The 18,922-nt window shown below is 46.5% G+C and overlaps 1 protein-coding gene across 1 annotated transcript in view; it reads left to right on the top strand.

Annotated features, from left to right (window-relative positions):
• The window catches only part of LOC124278815, a 45,591-nt gene that overhangs the window by 21,151 nt on the left and 5,518 nt on the right, over positions 1 to 18,922 (top strand). The window lies entirely within an intron of this gene.

Below are 18,922 nucleotides of genomic sequence, written 5' to 3'. Positions count from 1 at the left end.
CAGATTTTTAGTTCCTGATTGACTTTATCAGCGATTAGAGGCTTGATATCGGTGATGTCTATGTTCCTATAAACATGCATGCGCCAGCCTCTCAAACAGTTACCTACAGCGCGCTCAGTGGGTATGAACTGTAGGTCAATAGCTCTATTCTGACGTAATAGTTCTACAAGCTGTGGTTTCCTCATACGGGAATAACCACCTAACCCCAAATCGCGTGCCTCGGCTTTTAATTGTTTTACATTGGGAGGCTTTGCTACGGGTCATGTGATAATAATGTGACTAACCCGGCTCTCCCCAGGTGGGAATAACCCGTCAACCCAAGCTCTTTTGCTTGGAGTTTTAGTTGTTTTACCGTAGGAGGGGCTTGCAGGCCTAGTAACCTCAACAAGGCTGATTTCCTCATTTTAGAGTAACCACTTACACCCCGCTGTCTCGCAATCTGCTTGAGCTCACGAATAGTAGACATAGTTGCATACACACCTAAGTATATCAATCTCTAATTAGGCCGCCGGCAAGGGAGGTAACTCTTCCAACCATCAAAAAATAATAAGGCGCCCATAAAATGAGAGGGTTATATCCTCTCCGTGCACACCATTCGCGGACATCTCGTGAACAACACGGCCAAACTGGACGTGATAGACGACCACATCGCCCATGAAAAGGTCAAACTTGGTGAAACGGAGAACGAGTCTCTGAAAGCCACCATCGAGGAACGAATACGTAATTTGGAAGAGGAAAGGAAGACCCGGCTGGAAAGGTCTCCTCCTTCCGAGACCAGCTTCGATCACAGATCAGCCGTGCGGGAAACTGTTGTTTGAGGCCTCTACCAGGACACCACGCTAGCTGACAGGATCCCAATCCTGTTCCGGGAGCAAGGGATCACCATCGCCAGCATTCTGACTGCATTGGGCTTCATTATATCAACCCTATTGGTGTCACTGAGTGAGGGTACCCCCACGGCAGTGGCACACCAACACCCACATGTGGCGTCAAAGACTGGATAAAAAAACACCTGAAATCCCTCGGGGAGGCCCTGGCTAAACTGGCTGGTAAGGCTGTCGAAGCCCTGCCCGGCATCCTGGGTAGCATCGTCTCATGGCTGCTGAGCGCTCTGGCTAAAACTGCCACGTGGCTCTGCCAAAACCTATGGGCAGTCATCGTCGCCGTGGTGGGTTTGGTGTACGTAGCGGCTAAGGAATTTTTTAACCAAATGAGCCCCAAACTGACCGCTACCCCGCCAACCACCAGGGCTGTTTTATGATCGATGTGCTACTGATTGGGCGCCTGAACGTGTGCAGGCTGGGGCTGTGGGGGTGTTGGTTGAGCCCTGGGTTCCGGGGCTGGCGCCACTATACCCGTTTCACCGGTCGTTGGTGGTGGGACGTGGGGGGTGTTAACATCGGGGTTGACGCCCAACTTTTGGTCCGCCGTGGCTATGACTATTTCGTTGTTGTAGCCCACCACTTTTTTTACTCTCAGTTGCATATCGCTCAGAGCTATGTACAGTCCCACATCGAAGACGTAGTCGACTTTCGACCTGGCGTATTCCAACACGTCTTGGTAGCGTCTGATGGCACTCGAGAGATCAACTGGAGAATTGATAGCATTATCAACGTTAACAACGAACTGTTTCTGAGCGTCGTAAGCAGTCCCCTTACCGAGGATGTTGGAACGCGTTTGCGTCTGCGCACCCAACAGCGCCCACACGTACGTTCGAATCGAGTCGTTCAATCGGCACGAGGGAACCCTCTCGAGGTGTCCAACATGAACTTTTTCCAGTCATCTGCTGCCCCCTGCTCGAACCTCCAGACTCGGTAATCCTTGCTGTTGTCGAAAGCCATGTAACGGTCATCCCACTCGTTTGTTGTGAGGTGATGATACGACTTGTACCCCCATTCTTTCATCTTCTCGCTGGCATCCACGAGGGGCATGTTGTGGATGATGGGGATACCCAACCCGTGGTTCTGCCCCGGCAATCGCCAATCCGTCTTCGGGTTTAGTTCAAATTCGTTGCAAATACGTTCGTAGGCCCGTCTATCGTACTGGTTGTTTACTGCGTTCCATGCTTTGTCCTGTGGGAGCGGGGCGCTGATCTCATTGAGGATACGTCTGATCTGGTAGTACACGTGGAACGTGAACACAGACTGACTCAGCGTTCCACGCCGAGTGTCGGTCACTGTCACACCACACCCCGTTGTAGCGCACCACACAGCGAAGTTGAGTTGATTTTGCCAGAACTGCATCGGGTTGTTGAACCAAGCATGAACTACCTTAGCGTTAGTCACCGAAAACCTATACCGATTGAACACACATCTATGAACTGGGCGTTGAAATACAGCTCATCAACGACCCCGATCTTGTGTGGGAAATCTATGTCCAGCTTAGGGTAAAACACTCCCGGGGAGTACATTTTAAAACTATTATATAATGAGCATATATACTCTAACATGTACATAACACTTCCAGGAATAACGAGCGGCGAGGCCGTTCAGCTGATGCACGCGATCGATAACACATCGGGTCAACTTGAAGTCGCACTCTGCGATATCACCTACCTACCGCGATGGACTAACATCAACGCCAGCAACAATAAGCTGTAATACAACGACGGTAGAACCGAGTCGTTTTCACCGCAGCAGTATAAGAGGTTAACCCGGGGCAACATCCCTGAGCTGATAATATTGGTGTTAGATATAAATCATAATCCCGTGAATATAGGATACCTCAGCATAACGCTGCACATAAAATGACCAGCGCACAAGGCCCCGGGATGAGGTTGAAAAAATGCATCAATGCGGGGATCTCCGACCTCGGGGACACACGCGGTTTCGACGACCCCGGAATAGATGGTAAATTGTACACCTTGCAACTGAAAAACAACATTTACAAACGCGTTGAGGTCCCCTCCGGTGGAGCCCTAGGTGATATAGTAGATACCTCAAGAGCTGACGTCAACACTCGGTACGCCCTAGTCAACACCGGTGATGATAAATGGATAATATACCCATCGTTCGGGGGCAAACTGTTTGACTTAGAAGATGTTGAGAGCACTACCGTCGCCTGAAACAAGCCATATACGCTCGTCTTCACCGACGGCAACAAGTGGGTGTTGTTACCCGATCAAGGCGACTGGTTTCCCAATATTAGGCTCAGCTCCCCCTACGTGTTCACGGATAACAAAGACAACTACCTAAACAAAGTCGTCATCAGCCCAGTCGCCAGTATGGCAGCCCACATGCTATCGAGTAAACCGGGAGTGCAAGACGTGACATTGCAGCTGGTGTCTGAATTTGCTGGCGTGGTCAACGTCCTGGCGAGCCTACCGGAGAACGCCACTCTGATCATCAAAGTCTACCTAGGGGAACCACTGCAGGATGAAGTCGAAATCGTGAAGGGGGTCAAACTCCGGTGGGGGAAACGACACCAGTTTCACGTTTGCACTGTTTACGTGCGGGTGGGTGTCAACTCCAAAACCAGTCTGCAGGGAGTCACCGTGATCGTGGAAGACACGATATCACTAACCAAGATCTTCCTACCCGACAACATACACTTCATGGGGGTGAAGTGCACCCCTGAGAGATTATCAGAAAAACAATTGGAAACTATCTCGTAATAGTATTATAGCAATGACTAGGCCCCGTCCCAAAGCTACGCTTAACGACCTCGGGGACACGGAGGGATTCGATCAGCCTGGTGAAGGAAGGTGGCTTATATGTCCTACACTTGAAAGACAACGTGTATAGGCGGGCGGCAATGGTCGATCATCTACCCAAAATCACACAATCGGGGGTGTAGGAGGTATAGAGGGATTCGATCGGCCTGGTTGGGAAAACACCTCGTACGTCCTACACTTTAAAAACGGTGTGTACATACGGCAGTCCCTGGTAGACGCCCTTCAACATAACCCTCACCGCACCTTATATCTCACTAGACAAAGATGGCTATGTCTCTGAAATTAGGAACAACGGTATCTTGCTCACGTCTTTCATTCCAACTCTTGAAAGGATGATAGTTTCTAAAACACCATATTGGCCGGGGGGCAACATGTTAGTTTCATCCAGGCGGTCCCAGTTAAAAGCCACCCACCCCGATGCCATAGCAGGGGTTAGGGCTATGGCCCCAGGCTCCACACTCATCATAGAAGTCGTTTGCAAGGGTAAGTTTGTTGATCCGGGCAGCCCGTTACGATCAACACACCTACAACTTTTACCTGGCTTGGGAATACGTTGGGGTGACCCCCTATTGGCAGTTTTCATAACTTGCCGTATCACTATACGATTGAGTGGCAACCCACTGGGATTACTACCCCCCTTATTAAGCTGCTTAGATGTTGATATAGACCAGAAGTTACCTATTGACCCTTCCCGTATCTCCACATACGAGAATCTAAGTCTTGTAAGCCTCAAGTACACTGATGAACTATTAAATGAAGCCCAAATATTCCATCAGATATATTATAGGCACACAGAATGGGGCTATACCCAGTCGTAGAGGAAGTAGCGAAGACCCTGGAAACTGCAGACGGGTTCCGCTTGAGACAGTTATGTGATGTAAAATGCCAACTAGAACAAGACCGTGACACTCGAAAAGCACTATATAAGAAGTACCATAGAGCTTTCAATGCCGTGGACAGGGCTGATACTGCCCTTATGACAACCAGCATGGGGCTAGGGGCGGCAGGTGTTGGGTTGTTAGCCACCATCGTGGCCGCACCTATAGTGCTAGGCATTGAAATAACAGCTGGGGTGGCAGGGGTGTTAGGGTTGGTGCTTAAGTTTGCATCACGCAAATTGCATCGTAAGGCATTGAAACACGATGAAATCAGGGTTCTGGCCGAAGCAAAGCTGAACACGGTAAGTGAGCGTATTTCCACGGCACTCACTGACAGTAAGATCTCAGAGGAGGAGTTTCGTTCAATCCTCTCTGAACTCACAAAATATAACAAATGAAACAAGAGATTCGATCCAAGTCTCATAAGTCTGCTATCAGCGAGGACGAGAACAAAAAGTACATAGAACAGGGAGTACGAAAAGCCCAGCAAGCCTTTATTACGAACACCAAAGAGATCATAGGCGATTCACATTAAACTGTTTCATCGAGGTCAACGTAACATAGTGGTACAGTAGTATCACGTGCGACACAGTAGTGCCACGTGTGGCCGGGAAGTAGTAGATATGACAAAAGCTTTATTTGTGAAATAAAGCTTTGCAGAGGCTTTTGTTGGACTTGATCCAGGACTATCATTATATCTACTACTAACGTTGAAAATGGGTTGTTTCGTGGTTGTATATGAAAGTGTTTTTAGACGTAGATATCCGACGTGGAATAAACGTTGAGGTTTGACATATTATTAACGTTGAAAATGGGTTGTTCCGTGGTTTTGTCTGGGAGGTATTACACTTTCTTGTAAATAGACTCGCACTTCATCTTTAAACTACACTAAAGTAACACCAAACTCATGCATCCAGCTAAAATACCCCAAAAGCTACCTGCAATAAACAGTGTTCAAACATAAAATTGCAGTTAAAATATTTACCTGATAAAATACTTAGATAAAATTCCACATTCAATATAATGTTCATTTAAGTTTTATGTCAGTTGGAGGTATAATTCCAGTAAGAAGAAAAGAGTATTCCAAATTAATAAAAACTATTTACTGTTGTATTGTTATCTTGAAAAGGTGGAAATTGTCCCGAGAAGACATTTTGTCTGAATTTCAGCTATTAGACAGACCCCTGAATAAACACAATGCAATAACTTTCACCATGAAAGGGATCCAAGATGACCAGGAACTATACCTGAAGACAACATATAAAACAAGTCACTTTTCATGAAATCTTTATGAACACACACACACACACACAGAGAAACGTGGTTTAAAGCATAATGTAAAACATCACACATGAAATAGTCTGTAGGTGATCTCTGTTGTGCTAATAACACAATATCATCTGCACATAGCATTAAACTGACATTTACGCCACCAACTTCAATACCACAGTTCAGATTTTTCAACACAATAACTAACAACTCCAAAAACACAATTATCAGCTCCTCTTCTTTCTGCCACTCCCTGCCTGGCGGTCAGGTGGATACTTCAGAAACGTTCCTAACTCTTTCTTGAAATTTGCTTCGGATGCATTCCCATCATTCTGAAATTTTATATTTAAATACATGAAAAATTTATATGGAAGATATGTTGTCTTAAATGATTCAAGTATTTGCTTAATCAATCACTTGAAAGGTTCATTTCACTGCTGTAACTTGGCATGTGAACATATGAACAGCATCAATACAAAATATGACGAAAAGTGTAAACAATTTATATTTTCAACTAAAGGAATGGAAGTTTTCTTTAAAATTTGCAAAGAAAATCCTCAATTGCAAGTTGGTTATTCAATTAGACTATGAATTAGGATGAATTAGACGATGCTTTACTGTCATATATAATTTGCTATGGTCATGATGAAAATGCTGCATTTGGTAATTAACTTACCAGAGATGATTGAATACAACCTTGTATTCTTAAAAGAAAACTTGCCGTTTTGCCCATCAACATTCATTCTTGACATCAAATTGTTTGACATTGTCCTGCAAAACAATGGAAGATTGTTGTTATTCTGTCAGATTTAATTTTCTTTAGAGATTCTCGGAAACGATTATTTCAAATTAAATAGGAGTTGTACTGATGTTGCAATTTTGCTAACAGGAGCCATATATTGTAACAAAAGCCATTTTACATTAAATGATAAGAAAACAAAATGGGTGGTGGTTCACAGGTCAAAGAACAAGTCTATTGTGGGAGGTCTTCCAACACCGTTTGTTCCCAAACACGAGGAAGTATGGATCATGGAGTTCTAAAAACAATAATGATCTCTCATAAGTATACAATATATTCCCTATTATCTACTCTCTCTCTCTCTTTGTCATTTGTACACTCATAAAACTCAGATAAATAACTTCTTTATAATTCAGAAATGTTTACACTTAATCTCTTATAGGAACGCTTAGAATATCTCTCATATAATGAATTATGTGTGGGTATAATATCTGCGACGTCATAACTATGCTTCTCTAGATCAGAATCATGAACAATAAAATAATGAGATTAAACTCTACACTGCCAGAAATAATCTATCATACCCTGAATAATAAGACATTGAATAACATCTCTTACAAATCCAATCTACACTCGAAAAGACTTAAATGTACTCGTAAACAAACATCGCTGGCACACGCAAATTCTTGGAAACAGTGTTTCTCTGACTCTCAATTCCCAAGAAATGGAAGTGCTACACTATTTGACCAAAGGGGTGATAGGTGGCCAAAACATATTGAAATGTAGGTCATACACTGAAAATAACTCTGATTTAAAACACTACAAATATACACCTTCTCTCTAATATACTCGATAGATGATCTTGACAAGGGAAAATGTACATAAAATGCTGATGTCTAACAATACCTGTATTCTAAATAATGGACTCTTCCAAATCTCAGTATGTTTCACTGCACACACATTTAAATGCAAAATAATGAAAAACCTACACTTTGACAATAATAAAAAAAACATCATATTCAAATTCTACAGCTGACCAAATACCCGAAGAGTGTGTCTCCCAGCAATAAACATCTATATATCTCTTTAAATTTATGACGTCTGTCCTCTCGCGTGCTATCTGGCATCCAGCTCTTTAGGGCGAAAAACAATATGGCGCCAAGCGAGGGAGTGCTCATTAAACTAAACATCTCCCGGAGAAATCATTGTCAAATTATTCTCTTACATGATCAACCTTAATATATAAATGAAGCTAAAGACCAAATATTATCACCAAAAAAGACCAAACATTATCACAAATATTCAAAACAAGTGGTAATGAAAGAGCATTACCATCTTTCTCTTAAACTTTGTGGTGGATATACTGGAAACAAGTGAAATGTTAAAAACTTGTTACCTTAGCATTGCTCCTTTTTTAGCTTGTAGGTCTGTTTGAATTAACGTCGGCCGGAAACAAGGCTGACCTGATCGCTAACCTCATGCAATCGTCACCTCTGTTCTTGACGTTGACTATGGCTTGTTTTTCTTGAAGTAGGCTGGCAAGTCTAGGTACGATCCGCCTCTGAACGGTAGGTAGTTAGCTATGACTAGATAGAGTTTATTGATTTTATCCACGGCCCACCCGGAACCCCTGTGCGTGAAGCGTTCCAAATATTCCCGTATTTGCTGAAGAGTTGTTTCACCGTGGGTGGGGGTTGTATGGCTAGTAAGCTAAACAGCTGGGGTTTCCTCAATCGAGAGTACCCCACTATGCCTCGTTCTCTCGCAATATGCTTGAGCTCTCGGACAGTAGTCATTGTTATACCAAGGTGTATACAATCTCTAATTTGGTCACCGGCTATGGAGGGGAGGCAAAAAATGACAGTTTTTCACCACGAATCTAGTCCCCCGCCCAGCGCTATATTCGGAATAACCGTATCGATTCTGGGCTCAGGATAGCTTTCCCGTTTTATTATTTCCAGATCGTTGGTGATAAACATATATATATTAGCTGATTCAGTCAATACTTGTTCTCTGAAGACATCCATTGTAGTAACAACCGTCATTTGAAAGTTGATGTGCCCCAGTTCGTTTATTTCCTCTTCGAGTTTGCTAATGATCAGAGGTCTGATGTCGTCAATACTGCATTTACCTGGAAACATTAACCAGCTTCTCAGGCTTTCAAGATTTCGGGGGTGGAATTCGAATGAATTGAATAGCAGTCATTATTATACCTAGGTGTACACACAGTCTTTAATTGGGCCACTGGCTAGGGAATGGAGGTAACTCCTCCAGCTCTAAGTAAAAAAATAATGAGAGCTACAGCTCCATCCTGAGGAAGCGCCTACGTTCGTTTATGTAGTCCTTTTTCCTCTCGTAGATAAGTCGATGCCGGATGACGTTTGCCCCGTGGGCTTAACATAAACAGTAATGGCATTTAACTCCGATACCGCACACGTGGCACGTGTAGTTCGTGAAACACCTCCTGTGGAAACAACAGTACCCCTCCATCCTACATTTCCTACCGCAGGTCTCGGTTTTCCCCATAAGCACGTACTGACATCGATACGGGGCAGGTCTCATTGTATACTCATATGTGTACCTCGCTTAATTGCTTTGTGATCAATGCAGTCGCTGCTAGGCCTATCACGACGAAGGCCAATTCTCGATCCTTTTGTCCCGGGCTGGGTGCGTAATACTGGGAGAGTGTGGGTTCCTCGATTGGTTTGAGCTGTTTGCCAGTTAGAGCGGCTTGTAATTTCTCCACGGCTATATCATGGCGTTTTCGTTCCGCTTCTACCTCGGCCGCGTTCGACTCCCGTAATTTTGAGAACAGGTAATTACTCCCGGAAAATGACAGGGTGTTGACTAAAGCCCTGCCGACCATCATAGTGATCGTTGCCATCCTATATATGCCTATATTTACTTCAAAATATTCCCCGGTATGATCCCTTGCTTCACGAGTACATCCTCGCCATACCCAAATTCATGATGAGCATGCCCATATCCTGCAGGTCGAAGTCGAGCTTGATAGTCGGTTGTTTGAGGACCATCTTGGTCAACCGAGCGTATACTACAGCTAGGCCGCCGATCACGGTGGCGTGGTATGCTTCGTTAACGAACGTTTTTCCCTCAGGCATGATGTATTCGATATAGAAACATATATTTAATTACAACATAATATGGGGGTTTACCCATACTTGTGCCTGTGGGGCTAGGGTTGGGGATGGGGTTGGTGCTTGTGGCCTATGATATAACATAAATAATGTTGCCACGGACGCTGTGCCTGCAATCCACAGAGTATAATTTTTTCGTGGTGCTTAGCTAAACCACCTTTTCTACTGGCGGCGACCCTTTTAGGGTTCTTCTGCTTGGTGACTTGTGTCAGGGTCGGGGTTTCCTCTATCGTCACTGGAGCATCCATCTTGTATACTATTAAGATTATTATTCCCCTCTTTAAATTGGCAATGCTTCGCCGTGATGATCGGCGCTGTCACCGGGGCTAAGAACATACCGTATTTATGGTACAGCAGGCAGCTGATGGCGCTCAAAGCGTGTTGGATAAAGGGGTCCTTCTCGAGGTCCTCCCACAGGTATAGACGGCGTTCCGGGGGAATGGGGAGGACATACGACACTATGCCGGTGTAGATGTGTGCCATGGTCGAGCCTATAGTCTTCGTCATCTCGGCACCGAGCCGGGACTCGTATCTCGCGTACAGCTTATCGACCTTGGGTAGTTTCTGAATCTTATCGGGAGCATAGTCCCCAAAGTATTGTTTGGCCTTGCCGCCGACCACCAGCGCCATTAGTTTCAGGTCCTACATTAGTCGCCATTAGTCGTCATCAGGTCGCTTATCACCCTCAACCAACAGTTGTTCGAGCAGTTCGTTGCACTCCATATAATGTAACAAGCGATTCTTAACTCTAATGATATAATAACCGATACAGGCTATATTAAGCTGCGCGTCCATAATCACGTACAGATATAATTTCAACTTGCCTGCTGGTTGAGCCTTCTTAGTAATCTGGACGGTTATCCCCTCGCTGCCGTTGTCGACGCGGCGTCCGCTACCATGCAAATGATCGTCGTCCGTGGAGCTTAGATCCAGGTCCTTGATGACGTGGTGATGTTTAGTCGGCAGCTTCATTATCTCGTCCCACTGCTGGTGTGCCCTCATACAGGTGCTGAATAGCTGGTTGGGCATGCCCTCGATGGTCACTTCCACCTTTGCGATCTCGGGGTTGAAAAACTTCTCACTGTGCCTTCGGAAGGGCTCGTAATCCTCCACGGGGATGATCAGGTCGCCTTTCATCGATCGCGCCGGCACATTTAGGTTGATATTTCACATCGTGTCGCTCTTGTCCAGTATGACCATTCTATATCGCAGTATGCGGTCGTAGAGGATGGCAACCTTCCCCGAGTACTGGGTTCGAACCTGCCTGGCCAGCTCCGGGCTAGTGACCATGTCGAACTCCAGAGAGAGATGTTGTCGATGGCATAACTGGCTTCATCACCGTTCGGCATACGCAAGACTTTGCCATAGTCGTTAAACGTGAGTTCATATTCAAGCCTATCGCCCAGCCCGACCTGGTAAAACGGCGCATGCCCAGTTAGCAACTCGAAGTCGAGCAGCACGCAGAACTTGTTCCCATAGGCTTCAGGGATGGCCTTTTCACCCGCTGAGATGGGCAACCTAGTCGACTTGCTGATGCCTTGGTAGACGCCATTGACGCGTTCTCCCTCGCTTTTCAAGAGGTCAGTGTAGCAGTAAAATACGTCGCTGTCGTTGATGCTCAGCACCTCGTTGCCGCTGATCTTGATGGTGGTCTTCTTGACGATGGCCCGACCAACGTTCCGCACGAGCTCGCATTTGTCGTTGTCAGAGGTCAATGTAATGTTAAATGCCAGTCGAACCGTGCCGGGCACGATGAGGTCGTTCTCGTCCAGGTTGGGGAATCGAACCAGCAGCATTTGGTTCTGGTCTATCTTGCTGGGATTGTTGGTGATTGTCACCGACTGGCGCACAGCTCTGATGCCTAGAGGCTCCCTTGATCTCCGGAAAGGGTCTAGCTTCCTACCATATGACATTGTTATACACATGAAATATATAGGTTTAATATAATTAATATAATGGATGATATTCTGATGGATGATTTGGGTGCTGGTTGCTCGATGATGGGGATTACGATGAAGACACCTAATTCATGGGCGACACCGTTAGCAACAAACTTTTAAAGCAGACCGTAGACGAATATTACAACTCATTGAGGCGAGATAAAAAATGACGTCGAACCGTTGGGACTAGACTAGTCCAAGTTCAAAATTGACAACGAAGGGACACTGCGATTGAAAGCTCATTCAAGTATCGATCTCATGAGCAAACACACGAGAGAAAACCGCTTGCCTTGTCTACGCTAGCCAGTCGCCATGGTGGGCAACTGATCCACAATGAATTAAACATGCGAGATTACGGCAGGGCACGACTCAAACAACTTCCACCCAAAGTAGTTCATGATCTGCAAAACGTCAGGGTCGAACTCACCCTCACCCGGAGACGCACCCCAACGAGATAAAGAAACGTCGGACAGCATTGAAAAACTGTTAGACACGTACTGGAACAAGCCTTTGCCGGGTTTCGAATTTCCTGTTCGAGAACTGCGAGGGCTAGACAGGGCATTGCGAACCGTTCGTGGAGAACTCGTGAACAGTATGGGGAAACTGAATGAACTCGACGCCCACATCGCTCGCGAGAAAATAAAACTGAGTCAGGTGCAAGATGACGAGTCTCTGAAAACCATCATCGAGGAACGATTGCGCGACTTACAAAACGAGAGAAGGACCCGATGGAAATCCGCTTCCTCAAACCGGAAACAGCTTCGATCTCAGATCAACCGCATGCAAGAAACCATCGATCGAGTCCTGAATGAGGACACCACGTTGGCTGACAGGATCCAAATCCTCTTCCGAGAGCAAGGGATCACCATCGCCAGCGTTCTTACAGCACTGGGCTTCATCATATCAACCCTGGTTGTATCGCTGACGGGTGTAGGTGGTGGAGGTACGCCCCCAACAGGTGAGAAGACACCTGGAAATCCCTCAGGGAGGCCCTGGCCGCCGAAGCCCTGCCCGGCATCCTGGGTAGCATCTTCTCTTGGTTGCTGAGCACGCTGGCTAAAACTGTCACCTGGCTCGGGCAAACCCTGTGGGCAGCCATCGTTGCCGTGGCCGTGCTGGTGTACGTCTCTGCTTAGGCATTTTTAACCAAATGAGGTCGATTGCGATCCCAGCCATGACTAGCGTGGTTTTACTATCGATATGTTCCTTGTTCTCAGCTAGTTCACGTAATGGAAGGGGCTGTGGCTGTGCGGGCCGAAAACTGGGCTCCGGGGGTGATACGACTATGCCCGTTTCACGGGCCGTGGGAGGTTGTACGTGAGTCACGTTGATACCAACATTGATACCCAACTTCTGGTCAGTCGTGGCTATGACTATTTCATTGTTGTAGCCCACTGCTTTATTGACTCTCAGTTGCATGTCGCTCAGGTCCATGTACAGTCCCACGTCGAACACGTAGTCGACTTTAGACCGGGCGTATTCCAATACGTTTTGGTAGCGTTGGATGGTGCTCGGCAGATCGACCGGGATGGCGATAGCATCCTCAACTTTAGCAACAAACTGTTTCTGAGCATCGTAAGCAGTCCCATTACCGATGATGCTGGAACGCGTTTGCGTCTGCGCACCCACAAGCGCCCACACGTACGTTCGAATCAAGTCGTTCAATCTGGTGACACCGGCACGAGTAAACCCTTTCGACGTGTCCAACATGAACATTTTCCAATCGTCCGCGGTGGGCTGCTCCACTTTCTGGACGGTGAAAGCAACACCACCTCTAAAGGTCATGCGGTCATATCGCCATTCATTACTCGACAAAGCAAAGTCCTGGCGTATTACATCTCGTTTCAGTAAGTCATCACTGACTTCTTTCACGGGTCGCCCCCCCATCATACGAAATACCAAACCCGTGGTTCGGCCCTGGCAAACACCAATCCGTCTTCGGGTCTACTTCGAATTCATTGCAAAAGTGTTCGTAGGCTCCTCTATCGTACAGGTTGTTTACCGCATCCCATGCTTTGTCCTGTGGAAGCGGGGCGCTGATTTCTTTGAGGATACGCCTGACCTGGTAGTATGCATGGAACGTGAACACAGACTGACTCAGGGGTCCCCGCCGAGTGTCGGTCAACGTCAAGCCACACCCAGTCATCGCACACCAGACGGAGAAGTTGAGTTGATTCTGCCAGAACTGCATCGGGTTGTTGAACCAGGCGTGGACTGCCTTGACGTTCGTCACCGAAAGCCTATAAGTGTCGAACACATCAATGAAATGGGCTCCAAAGTGCAACCCAGCCACGTCGACCACGATCTTCATGTGCGTGAAGTCTATGTCCATCTTAGGGTAAACACTCCCGGGTTGTACATTTTAAAAGTAATATATCATGGTACATATTCTCTAATATGTACGTGACACTTCCAGGGATAACGAGCGGTAAGGCCGTTCAGCTGCTACATGCAATCGATAACATGTCGGGTCACCTCAAAGTCACACTCTGCGATATCACCTACCTGCCGCGGTGGACCAACATCAATCACAGCAACAACAAGCTGTTCGTCAGTGGTGTCCCAAATCACATAACTGACGACTACTACAGCGTGTGTTCGCTAAGCGATGAAGTCTTCGAGCCCGTGGGAACCAAACTGAAGATTAACGACTCAAACGGCACAGTCGTATTAACCAACAACTGAGTAAAGGCCTTGAGGCTCGGTCGACCATTGGCGAAGACACTTGGGCTGCCGTTGGACGAGATAAAACCCACAATGACGGTCACGGGTACGAAGTTACCCGACCTAGTCCCGTACCGTGAGCTGTGCATTCATCTCGGCCAGCTGAGCACGACGGACAACATTCATGCCGAACACCCTTCAACGCTGCTGAGAACCGAACCGACGGCAGAACTGAGTCGTTTTCATCACGGCAGTACAAGAGGTTTACTCGGGGCACTATCCCAGAGTTGACAATATCAGTGTTAGATATAAAGCATAATCGTGTTAATATAGGATACCTCAGCATAACGCTGCACATAAGATGACTAGCGCACAAAGACACGGAAGGTTGAAGAGATGCGTCAATGTAGGGATCTCCGACCACAGGGACACGCGCGGGCTCAACGACCCCGGGGTAGAGGGTAGGCTGTACGCCTTACAGCTTAAAAAACAGCATTTACAAACGCGTTGAAGTCCCCTCCAGCGGTAGAACCCTAGGCGATATAGTCGATACCTCAGGAGCGGCCCTCAACACTCGGCTTGACCTAGTCCACATCGGTGATGATAGATGGTCGGTATACCCATCGTTCGGTGGCAAACTGTTCGACTTAGAAGACGTTGAGAGGACGACCGTCACCAGAAACAAGCCATATACGCTCGTGTTCACCGACGACGACAAGTGTTGTTACCCTCTCGAGTCGATTGGTTTCTCAACATTAGTCTCGGCTCCCCCTACGTGTTCACAGAGAACAAAGACAACTACCTAAACAAAGTCATGAACAACGGAACCCTGCTCGTGGCTTACGTCCCGATGCAGAGGCGTAGCATAGTCATCAGCCCACTCTCCAGTATGGCAGCCCATATGCTATCGAGTAAGCCCAGGGCGCAAAAAGTGGCATTGCAGGTGGTGTCTGAATTCGTAGGCGTGGTCAACATCCTGGAGAGTCTACCAGCGAACTCCATGCTGGTCATCCAAGTCTACCTAGGTGAACCACAGCGCGAAGTCGAAGTCGTGAAGGGGATCAAACTCCGGTGGGTGAAACAACACCAGTATCAGGTTTGCACTGTTTATGTGCGGGTGGGTGTCGACTCCCACACCAGTCTGCAGGGGGTCACTGTGACCGTGGCAGACACGATATTACTCACCAAGATATTCCTACCCGACAACATACACTTCATGGGGTTGAAGTGCACCCCTGAGAAGTTATTAGAAAAACAGTTGGAAACTATCTTGTGATAGTAATGTAACAATGACCAGTCATCGCCCCAACGTCGCGCCATCGACCTAGGAGACACGGAGGGGTTCGATCTGCCTGACGAGGAAGACGCCGTGTACGTCCTGCACTTGAAAGACAACGTGTATAGGTGGGCGGCAATGGCCGATCATCGACCCAACATCACACTCGGGGACCTAGGAGACACTAGGGGGTTCGATCAGCCCGGCGTGAAGGGCACCTCGTACGTCTAAGTACTCGTCTAATACCGGATCACACGGGTAACATGTTAGTGACACACCATTCAGACTTAAGGTTTGACGGCCCCGATTCCCAATTGAATCTTATGGCTATGAAACCAGGCTCCACACTTGCCATAGAAGTCTATCTCGGGGTACTTTTTGGTGATACAGGACTACAACTTTTACCCGGGGTGACAATACACTGTTACTCCATACTCAGGAAACAACGTTGCAGTATCGTCAAACAAACAGACCCCTCAACGGGTTCTATAGTCCACTCAGTAAGCCTCTATGGGGTTCGTGTGGATGCAGAGTTACCTTGTAGCCTCTCACCTATTTCCCTGTACGATGATCTAAGCCTTTTAAGCCTCAAATTCACTGTGCAAGGATTAAATGGCACACAATTAAAAGATATTTCATTGAATATATTATATACACACAGGATGGGGCTGTACCCAGTCGTAGAGGAAGTAGTGAAGACCCTGGACACCGTAGACGGGTTCCGCTTGAGGCAGTTATGGGACATAAAACGCCAACTAGAACAAGACCGCAACAGACAGGCAGCATTATGCAAGAAGTACCATAGGGCTTTCAATTTCGTGGAGGGGCCGATACCGCCCTTATGACAACCAGCATGGGACTAGGGGCGGTAGGTGTCGGGTTGTTGACCACCATCGTGGCCGCACCCATAGTTCTGGGCATCGAGATAACAGCTGGGGTGTCAGGGTTGATGGGGTTGGTGTTTAAGTTTGCATCCCGCTGACTGCATCGTAAAGCATTGAAGCACTACGAGATCAGGGTTCTAGCTGAAGCAAAGCTGTACACGGTAAGTGACCATATCTCCACGGCCCTCACAGACAACAAGATCTCGGAGGAGGAGTTTCGTTTGGTCCTCTCTGAACTCACCAAGTACCATGAGATGAAACAAGAGATTCGAACCAATTCTCTTAAACTGCCGTCATCGAAGCCGAGAAAATTCAGTACATAGAACAAGGCATACAACAAGCCCGGCAAGCCTTCATCACGAAGACCAAAGAGCTCATAGGCGATTCACATTAAACTGTTTCCTAGAGGTCAACACGACATAGGGCGATCACAATAGCATCACGTGATCAGGAAAGTGTTGGTTCGCGGTTATAGTGACCAGGAAGTTAACTGGGGGTTCAAACCATGGTATATACAATAGCGGAGAGAGATAAGGGCCTGACAAAAGCTTTATTTCATAAATGAAGCTCTAAATTGATCTCGTACCGCTATTGTATATACTACTCTTTGTTATACGTTGTATATGCAGAAAGTCACCCTGTGTGTATATCCGGGTAAACCTCGGAAAAAACCCTCAGATGTATAATGTATTCCATTGTCGAGTTGTTATAGTTGTAGTAGTTTGTATTTGAGCAACAATAGCCCTTAGCCCTGAGAGCCAGGCGTTCCTAAATATTGTTTACCTATTGATAAGGTTGAACAGTAACAGTTGATAGCGGTGAAGATCCGGGTTAGAATTGGTCTGCAGCAACCTATGCTTGTCGCAACAGGCGATTCACGGGATCGGGTGGTCAGGCTCACTGACTTGGTTGACATTTGTCATCGTATCCCACTTAGGTAGATAGCTGCTAACAATGTTGATCACTGGATTGCCTGGTCCAGACTACATTACTTACAGACAAGCAAAGAAACAAACAAAGTAACTGTTGATATCTTACGCGTCCTTGTCAATTCAGGAGAATGACAAACGGCAAACGGCGTAACTGCAGACTTCAATAGTTATATAACCGAGACATCTGAAGCTGAACAAACAAACGTGTTCGATGTTACGTGTTATCATACAATTTAATATTCTAAGGTACATATAGCTTACTGGGAAATTATCACACGCGTTCCTATCTCAACTGTTCACGTCAGTTTGTTTCAGGTGTTTCAAATTAAACCCCATTAGTCAGATGCTGAGATAGCACACATGACCTATCAATGTCCATGATATCCACGGGTCATCAAATTCATTTAGTTAGATAACAATGAACAATCATATTAAATAATGTATTCTCAGCGAATTCCTCGAGCAACGTATGTTGTTTTTTTACATTAGTAATCCGAGATCATTTTGGCACTCGTGGTGAGTGCTGGGTAAGGCTAATAGCTCTCCCCTGCATGGACCCGGGGTAAAATCTGCCAACAGCACCCCATTGTCGTTCGTAAAAGGCGACCAAATGGGCAACCTGTTTGCCCTTGTGTCGGTGGAGGAAGGGATTCTGGTGGTCGAGGACAAAGGAGCCAGGAACCGTGTTCCCTTTGCCCAACACACCACTTCCAATGGGACTGATTCTATCAATGGGCTGGTCACGTCATGCCCTGTGCATACAATACTTTTGTCTGTGAACATGCAAATGTGACTTGAAAGAAACCTTGTTTATGACACACTTGAGTGATCTATTATGCCTGGAGTCCCATGCCAGTAGGCAGTGGTTCAAGGGGCAAACTGGTGATATGAAACACATCACACCTTAGACACTTATGTATAGCATATTAGCCAGTGATATACTTATATTTGGGGTAATGCCCTGTCACCGGACAATCTCCTGATGATAATCAAATATGCTAACCTCACAAAGAAATGTATTGTAAACTTAAACAACGAGACTAAGGCTTTGAATAGTTATATCTGTATGAAATATCAGAGGTCAGGTTTCAGAGTATACAGCTATCCTGCGTGTTTCTTTGTGTAGGCCATGAACGTGTGTGGTCCTGTGCATAGAGTTCAGGTCACAAGTAACAAATCAGTTGAAATTAAGCAATGTTGGTCGAGGACACCTCTTGAATGGGTGACCGTGTTTGGCAGCTTGACTCCTGAGAGTTTCTAGGACTTCAGTCCTGCCCCACAACGAAGCACATGTGATACATGTGGTCTCATCTTAGGCAAGTGAGTTTGTTCAAAATTGCCTCTGTTCACCCAGCAGAAAACGGGCAACGGTGGGATAAGTCATGCGACTATGTCCAGTTTTCAAAACTTAGCTTGGGTTCTAATGTGGAGGGGGCGGTGGGGTAGCCGAATGGTTAAAGCGTTGGCTCGTCACGCCGAAGACCCCGGGTTCGAATCCCCACGTGGGCACAA

Source organism: Haliotis rubra, unplaced genomic scaffold (genome assembly GCF_003918875.1).
Source record: "Haliotis rubra isolate DU_JTF1 unplaced genomic scaffold, ASM391887v1 Scf1064, whole genome shotgun sequence".
Classification (NCBI taxonomy): Eukaryota; Metazoa; Mollusca; class Gastropoda; order Lepetellida; family Haliotidae; genus Haliotis; species Haliotis rubra.
Note: the sequence above shows the minus strand (reverse complement) of the source record. Positions and strands in the feature narration are given on the sequence as shown.